General features: G+C 32.7%; 1 pseudogene; it reads left to right on the top strand.

Annotated features, from left to right (window-relative positions):
- Positions 1–3,889: 3,889 nt before the first annotated feature.
- Positions 3,890–3,986, top strand: LOC122126006 (annotated as a pseudogene).
- Positions 3,987–8,825: the final 4,839 nt, after the last annotated feature.

Here is an 8,825-nt window from a genome sequence, read left to right as displayed (position 1 = left end):
TATTCTCCTCCATACATCTTGGTGAAGAAATGCAAGACCAAGAAAAAAATAATCTATAGAAATAATTTTGCATGGAATAACTTCACTGTTCCTGATATGGTATCTCAGGAGAATCTTAAGAGAGAAGATAAAAGTGCAGTATTTTTTGGTTTCCTCTAAACATCTTGTTAGCAAAATATATCTTTGAGGTTAGACAATTCTGATTGAACCAACATGTGATGGAGTACTTAATTTTGACTTTAGACACAAGAAGTCTTTCAAGGTAAAAGAAAAAATATAGCCAAATATTTGTGATCACAGCTTCTTGGACAGTTTTCTGGAGACATTGTTTTACATTAGATTTCTCCTCATTAACATATATGTTGTTTCATGGCAACCAAATGCAAGAGGGAAGTTTAATGGACTCACTTGGCCAATTAAACAGCATGAAAGAAGCAAAGGGCAAATAATATTTAATGAATTACTTTGACGACCAATTACTTTGCCAGAAGAAAGAAGGAAAAATATAATTCAAAATCAATTGACTTAAAATATGAAGAAAGAGTAGTGAAGAGAGAGTAGAGAAAATATAGAGGATTGTTTTCTCTCCAGTGGAGTAATGGGTTCTTGATCTTCTTTCTTCTATTCTATCCTCACAAGCTACCAAGTGAGTCTCAGGATTGGATTATCCAGTTTAGACAGAAAACTCTTAGAAGAAAGATACTATTTGCAGCAGATGTAGGTGATTTATAACCTTAGATAATCTATTTAATTCTGTTCAAATTTCTCCCCTCTCCCAAACTTCCCATTTTGAACAGCTTTGTTTGCTTTTCCCAATACTGCCCTACTTTAACTGATTAAAATTTTGAGATGTCATATTCATACTCTCTAGAGATTGTTGTTAGGTTGTAATTTTTGTGTGCTTTTGTTTCTTGTTGTGTTTTTTAACTGAATTTTAAAAGGTTGTGCAATTGTGTTACAATTAAATATATCCATCTAATTGTCTAATGCTCCTCGATTAGAGTCACTCTTTCCATCATTCCTCACCAACCCGTTCTCCAAGATTTATTTCCAATTTACCACTTCCTTTATCATATGTGCACATTGAGTATTCTAACTGTACTTGCCACTTGTTCATTATTCATTCATTCTATGTCTTTACTATAATTCCTCTCTGGTTTCAACTTCCTGATTGTCATTCTGTTAAACTGTGTATTAATATTTTGAAAGGTTTATATACATTCCATGGACTTTCAATCCTGCATATTCTTGAACTGATGTCAGCCTATATTTCCATAATTGATTCATCTGCAGCAACAATTTGCAAGACTGGAGACTTGAAGCACCTAAACATGATTTTATTCTCATTCATTTAGAAGATTAATCTTTAGTCGAAAAGAAAGTTAAAAATGGCTTAGAATGTATTTTTAACTACGAATTTTTATAAATGGCTTTGTACAATGGTGAGATTCTTTTATTTTACATGGAATAATATTTTCTACTACCTATAAGTTTTGGAAAAAGAAGAAAATATAATTTATTCCTAGAGAGGAATATGATAGAAATAGAAGACAGATATTATGTTTGTCATATCTCAGAAGAGTACCGATATTCAAGACTTAAAGTCATATTTCTTACTATGTTAGACAGAGGGAAAACATAAAATAACATATGATAAGGCAACTATTTTTGACTTTTTAAAATGTAACTTATTAAATGATGTAATTTATTAGCTAATGTTTGGGTTTGAAATTTAGGAGGCTGATCTATTTACCACATTTCTGGAAGTCCCTTACTGAAAAACACAAATTGTGGGTGGTACTATTTCTACACTTTAATGAAAGGTTGAACGTGTTTTGCATTAGTGTTGTGTAAATAATTCAACTCTATTGTAACTTGTTCCCTACACTTGAAAAACTTTTAATGTCACTAAGTATCATCAACTTGTAAAATGTTATTTTGGCGAATGTGATTTTGAAAAGATTATTTGAAAAGGAATACACTTTTAGGAGATTCAATGTAGATTATCATTGGTTTGAGAGTGACATTTTTATACAACAGAACCATGTTGTACTGAAGTCCCAGTGTTTTGAAGCACTTCTTAGTGCTTCAAATGTTTTTTCTGAATTACATTTGACCTCTAAGTCAAGTTTTCTGGGCTTTGGTAGATCAATTATGGATCTATCCTTCCAGGAACTATTTTTTGGCCAATTTATGTTGGAATAAAATCTTTCATTAATCATAGGGGTGGGGTATTAAAAATAATCTTATGACACTTTGTGAACTTGTTCACTCATATGGGCTGGTCATCTGTAAGTTGAATGTTTGAATTACAGTACTTTCTCTCAAATTTTGTGATCTCATCCTTCATTTTAAATTGCCTTGCATTTCACAATTGCTTACTGCTAATTCCTGCATCTCAAGGAATTGGGGCCCTGAAATGTAGGAAATGAGAAATTGAGATGGGTATTCAATTATTTGTGTTGACATGTTCCATGGGCCTTGGTGGGAAGACTTGCCCCTATTATCTGATGATGCAGGCAACTGGGACCTGGGATCCTAGGACCCATGGTTACTGCAGAAGAATAATATTTTTTAGACATCTTAGCAAAATTTGGGCATAATCAGTAGGAATGCTTCAGAAATATGGAGAAAAACATCCTGGGACAAGAGAGTTAAAACAGTAAACAGAGCAGCAGAGTAAAATCCATTATAGATTAGAGGAAAACACTGTTTTTTACCATGTGGATTCAGAAGACCAAGAAGAGTTACAATGTATCACAAGTTTATACTAAAAACATTGCATTGATACTTTTTATAGTCTAATATATATTTTAAACCTAATTATTTATATTCCAAATCTATTTATTGGAATAAATAAGTATCAATTTATTTGTCCAATTATCAACTAATTCCAGTAAGTTTCACTGTGCACATATAAATATAAAATATATAACTATATATAATATAATTAAAAGACACATGTTTTGCATTGTTCTGTTGTAGATACTGTATCAAAGGCAACTTTGTTTTAAAGTATTATTCCATTATCTCTACCTCAGTGTTTGATAGAGTTAGACCTAAAACTTTACCATTTGTAGATTTACAGCATGGAGGCAATAGAAAACAGTGTGATTAAAACATTATCAATTTAATGCCTAATAATGAGGAGAAATATATGGACTTCTGAAAATATTTGGTGATAAAAAGGCAGTACTGTAAGTTCCTGCCTGGTTGGATGGTAGACAGGCCAGGACATTAAGTAATCATGCATACCAACAATTGTTTCACCTTCTTGGCTTTAGCTACTTTTGAAATGGAAGGTATAATAAACAATTATATTTTGATAAAATACCTTCTAGTCTGAACAGTTCTGTTTGAACTGTTCATCTCTCCATGATCCCTTGTAACCAAGATTAGTTTTGTTCCAGTAAGACAATCTATGCTGTCAGGGTAAGATGTTCTGGTTGGTCTGTTCCCACATGGAAAAAGCGTAAAGGCTCAGGTAGACATTTGTGCCAGTAACACTTCATTTGGGAAAATGTCAGCTGAAGAAGTTTAGAAGTAGCTCTCAAGCAACGCTTACTTTGAATCCATTAGGTCCACAAAGCTAATTCAGTTGGATAAATAAATACTTGAAAAAGCCATCACTTTTGGACTTATCTATAAATAATTGAGAATACGATCAAATTCCAAATCAAAAGACTTAAGATAGTCATTCACAAAAAAATTTGCAAATGTGAGTAATCAACTGATCAATATAATTTTTTCCACTATTCACAGAATTTTAGGGAAATAAGACCAATAGCATTGTTAGGAACAATAAGGTTTCCTTGTTACAAGTAGGCACCCATAGGTATAAGCCTGTATAAATATTGCTTCATTAACTACATAATTTAGAGGATACTACATGCTTCAGCAGCATGTATACTCAAATTACAATACAGATATTAACATGGCACTTGCACAAGGATAATATGAAAATTTGAGAAGTATTCCATATTTTTCATTCTTCAGAAGCAAGAAATGAAAAATAGTTATTAAAAAGTTGATTACAAAGTTACAAGTATAACAATACACACAATTCATATAATTAAATTTAGTTTGACATCAGTGTATTAAATCTTCACCTCAGATAGGCGTTTACATAATATAAACTTTACAAAAATTTTCAAATTAGACAACATTGTCATTTTATCCCAAAGAAAAATAATATTAAGACCTAGAAAAAAAGGAATAAAACTGTTTCTATATGGAATGCAATCGGAAAGGACATGTTAATGAACCTATATATTATAAAATAATGTAGAATTCAAAGTATATCTAGGAGAAAATAAAATAAATTATGAACATAATGCAAACATAGAATATAGAATATTTTAAAATATACATTTTCATGCAAGCACCAGAAATATTTTATCTTCTGTACTACTCATTTCAACAGGTAAGTTAAAATTATTTCTGATTAAAAAATCACAAACCCTGAAGAAATCATTGTACATGTATACAAAAACTATTGAATACATTTTGACATCCAATGCAGGCAATTCACTTGGAAGAATTCTGCGGAATCCATGAATTTTTACAGTAAAATATTGGTGTTGCCAGGCACTGGTGGCTCATGCCTATAAACCCTAGCTACACAGGAGGCTGAGATCCGAGGATCATGGTTCAAAGCCAGCCTGGGAAGGAAAGTCTGTGGTACTCTTATCTCCAATAATCCACTAGAAAACTGGAAGTGGAGCTCTGGCTCAAGTGGTAGAGCACTCATCTTGAGCTGAAAAGCATAGGGATAGCTCCCAGGCCCAAGGTTCAAGCCCCATGACCGACCAAAAAATAAAAAAAGATATTGCTCTTAGGACTTAGGTGAACAATTTGTGCAGCCTTCCAAAACTTCATAGAGGTAATGATACAAACTTATCCTTTTGGCAATATCAAATGCAGTTTCTTCTATGTTGTTCTTCAGGCCTGGTTTTATATAATGGTTCAAAAGAAGGAGATCCAGTGTATCTTTGCTATCTCAATTCTCAGCAGCAAGATGTCAGGGTGTCAAGAGGCCTTTAGTTTGGGCATTGGTATCTGTATCATGATGAAGTAGGAAAGAAGCCACTCTGGTATTATTCCACGTATATGCACTATGCAGGGGTGTCCAGTCATCTACAGTTATTGCATGTGCCACTTGAGACACCAACTCACTGACAATGCCTAAGTGTCCACTGTAGGCTTCTCGATGAACAGGGGTACACTCATCGTCATCCCTACTATTCACATGAGTGGCCTTTTGGGAATAAGTCTCCGCACTGTAGTAAGCCGAATATTTTTGGCAGCCCAATGAAGAAACTTGCTTGGATCCTTCCCCATTTTTTTCTTGCAGTTGATACCATTCCTTACTTTTTCATGTTGTTCCTCATATTCCTAAGAATTTTCTAACCAGAGACTTTGAGTGCCAGTGGGAATGAGGTGTCCATGTATTTCCCTAATAGTTCATATTGTTTGAACTGGTCAGAAATATTCGTTGAATTTTCTGCATCTGTTTATTCACCATTATTTGTTTTCTCTTTTTCCAATTTTACTATTCGAAATTATTCTAACTGGAGAGGAGGGAATTTATGGAGAGCAGAGGAAAGATGTTCCTCTGTATTCAAACATACACACTGAAAATGAGGACCAGTGATGTCTTCATGTGCAACTTATTCTAGGAATGAGAAAATAGGATTTAATGCCTTCTATATAAATGATTTGGGAAATGGCAAAGCAAAAAGTGAAATGATGCAACCAAAAATATAAAAGCAAAATAAATTAGGATAATTATGGAACAATCATATTATCCATGAGAACCAAGAAATGGAGAGAGAGAGAGACAGATGTGCAGTGACCTAGCTAGCCTCAAAATCTATGCCTCTGATCAATTTATAGAGCAAACAAAATTTTATTTTTTAAAAAAGATGGAAATAGAATTCATGTAATTACTTGAAGTTAGTAAATACATTTTTAGTAGCCTACATAAAGAGACATAACTTTGATCAAATTACAGAAAATCAACTAAATCCTTGATAATTCTAGTAACAGATCTGACTGAAATCAGTTGAAACACGCTTTTCCTGTACAATGAAGGAATAGGAGGATAGTAAAGCAGCTAGAGAAGTCAGGGAGATGGTATCTGTGACAAAACTTTGTGGAAATTGGCAGTGAGGATTTCTTACTCATGATCCACTTGCACTGGAAGCATGATTCTGAACTATTGCTTGCTGATTCTGAACTACTGATTTGATCATTATATTCTCCAAGAAAAAAATGTGAATTGATAGTTAAGGACTACTAATACATTTTGACCTCCTCACTTTCAATCATCAACATCACATGAAGACTATAGACAGGCCTACTTTTTAGATGAAAGCAAATGTCTTTTAAAAAAACAAGGAATGTATGTAGTCATGCAAAGGACTTCTATTTTACTAATGCCTCATGCATTTTTCTAATGTTGGGTACCAATATATAATGGATCTATTAGAAAACTCTTAAAGCTCATATGTTCAATAGTGAGTTCTCATACACTATATCATGGTATTTTTTGTGTATGGTCTTAAGAATAAATTTACATTACTAACTTGTATTTCTGACAGGACAGTATCATCACTGTACACCTTGCTTCTATACTCTCATTTTTAAATTAATATCTAAGTATGTGCATTAGATACCTATAGAGGAAAAAGTAGAAGCCACACTCATGGCTTATTTCTTTAGTAGTAGTTAATCAGAAAGATGAAATGTGTGGATTGTGGTTTGAAAGCAGACCAAGGAATAAAAAGTCCATTAGATTCTGATTTGAAGGTAACCAGCAAAAGCTAGAAATGGAGCTGTGGTACAAGCAGTAAAATGCTAGCCTTGAGAAAACTGAAACAAAAAATAAATACTGGGACAAAGCCAGGTCCTGAGTTCAAGCCCTAGTATTTGCACCAAACAAACGAATTAATTAATAAGGCAATTAATTAATTAAAAATAAATTAAGTGTTCACATGTGGAGAGGCAGATAAAATGTAACATGCGTGGTAATGGTTTATGTATTATTTTGTAATAAGGCATATTATCATTTGTCCTAATCACTAATATTTTATTTGAACTTTTTTGTACAATAAACCCTGAATTTAGCATGCATGTATGTGTGTGTATACATGTGCGAACATGTGTGTATGTGTATATGTGTGCGTGTGCTGTTGCAATGTTGCTTGCCAATGTGGACAGGGTGAGGCTGAAAAGAGCTGTGTTGCAATGTTTTTATCAGTCTTCTGTCATGTCATTTCAGTGGAACCACCCGTCTGTACATATTATTTGTCTAATAATAACGTCATCATAATCAAAGCATTTACAACATTAAGTTAGATAAAGAGACTGCTTTCAGCTCTTATTGTATGTTAGGTAAGAAGATACAGACATAATTAGGTAGTAAGTTATTGCTGTAAAATCATTGTCAGTACAAAATATATATTTGACCTCTTAAATTGGTTATACTTTTAAGATACACTCATGGAGTGATTTGGACCGACTTTACCAAACAGATATTACTCTCTCGTTATTCCTGTAAAACACAAATTGGATAAACTCTTTCTGGATTTCTGTTGAAAATCACTTTCTTTGCAAGATCATATCTATTCTCACTAAGAGATAATCAAACCCATATTACGTTTGAATATCCCATCTTATTGATTGAAAGTAAGTATTGTGGATATGCTTGTTAGATATTCCTTTAAAAAATGAACAAACTAAAAGCATGTGTCATGTCCAGATTGTGGACCTATTTGAAAGTGTTTTGTACATGCACAAGGATCTTTACTAATGGCTCTTTTGTGGGAGTAACTATGGCAATTTTAACAAATAAGGCTTACATAACATCCCAGAGCAAGTCTTGCAATTTCTGAAAATCCTTTGAATATTTTAGTTTTATTTCAGTTCATTGACTATAGAGATAAAATTTCTGAAATAAAAATTGTTAAGATCTGTAAATGTAAGTGGGTATATAGGCTTTATTATGCATCATTTTATGAAAACCCAGTTTTTATGAAAGTAAATGGAATAGAATGAAAGAACGTAAGTGAATTGGGTAAGCTAATTATTAGTATAACTTTGTTTTCTATTAACAGTCCATTGGATGTACATGATGCACTTAAATTATTTCCTTTGTGTCTCTGTACTTCAGTTAGTTTTAGACTCTCTTTAGTTATGAGTGAACTTTTAGTATAAATAAGGTTCTTTTAAAATGATTAGGATTAACCTTTTGTTTTGTGTCCTACTCCCAAGAAAATGAGTTATTTTTAAGTGTTAATAGTTTATCATTATCATTATCATAGGGAATCATTATCATGATCATAGGGAATTTAAAAATGCAGTAGTATTGTTGTCTTTTTAAAGCAATTGTATTCACAAGTTGGAGAGTCTTAAATTCATACTTAGGTCTTGGTGTCTATGATTTTTACCCTCTCGTTCCTAACATTAATGATAGGTCAGACTGCATTTTTGGGTATATGAAGGGTAAAATATTTATCTGGGGTCAAAAGTGATTTTTATATCAGTCTTATTTTAATAACATTTTAAAGTAGTACATTTCTCTCAAAATGTTGGGTATAAAAAACAATGAAAATACTTCTAATGGTAAACAATTTAGGTGAGCTACAATGTGGAAACGATTGCTCCAAAAGACCTGCAGTCTGTTTCCATCAGGAATTGGGCAGGTCATTCTTTCAGTAAGAATGGGGTAAGAGATGGGGTCCCCAGGCAGTACAGTGTTGAGTGAAGGAATAAAATATGATTTCTAATATTTTGAGCTAGAAACCAAGAATGTTATAGTTTAG

This window comes from Dipodomys spectabilis, unplaced genomic scaffold (assembly GCF_019054845.1).
Source record: "Dipodomys spectabilis isolate Male_0828 unplaced genomic scaffold, ASM1905484v1 ptg000270l, whole genome shotgun sequence".
Taxonomy (NCBI): Eukaryota; Metazoa; Chordata; class Mammalia; order Rodentia; family Heteromyidae; genus Dipodomys; species Dipodomys spectabilis.
The sequence above is the reverse complement of the archived record's forward strand: the minus strand, read 5'-3'. Positions and strand labels throughout refer to the sequence as shown.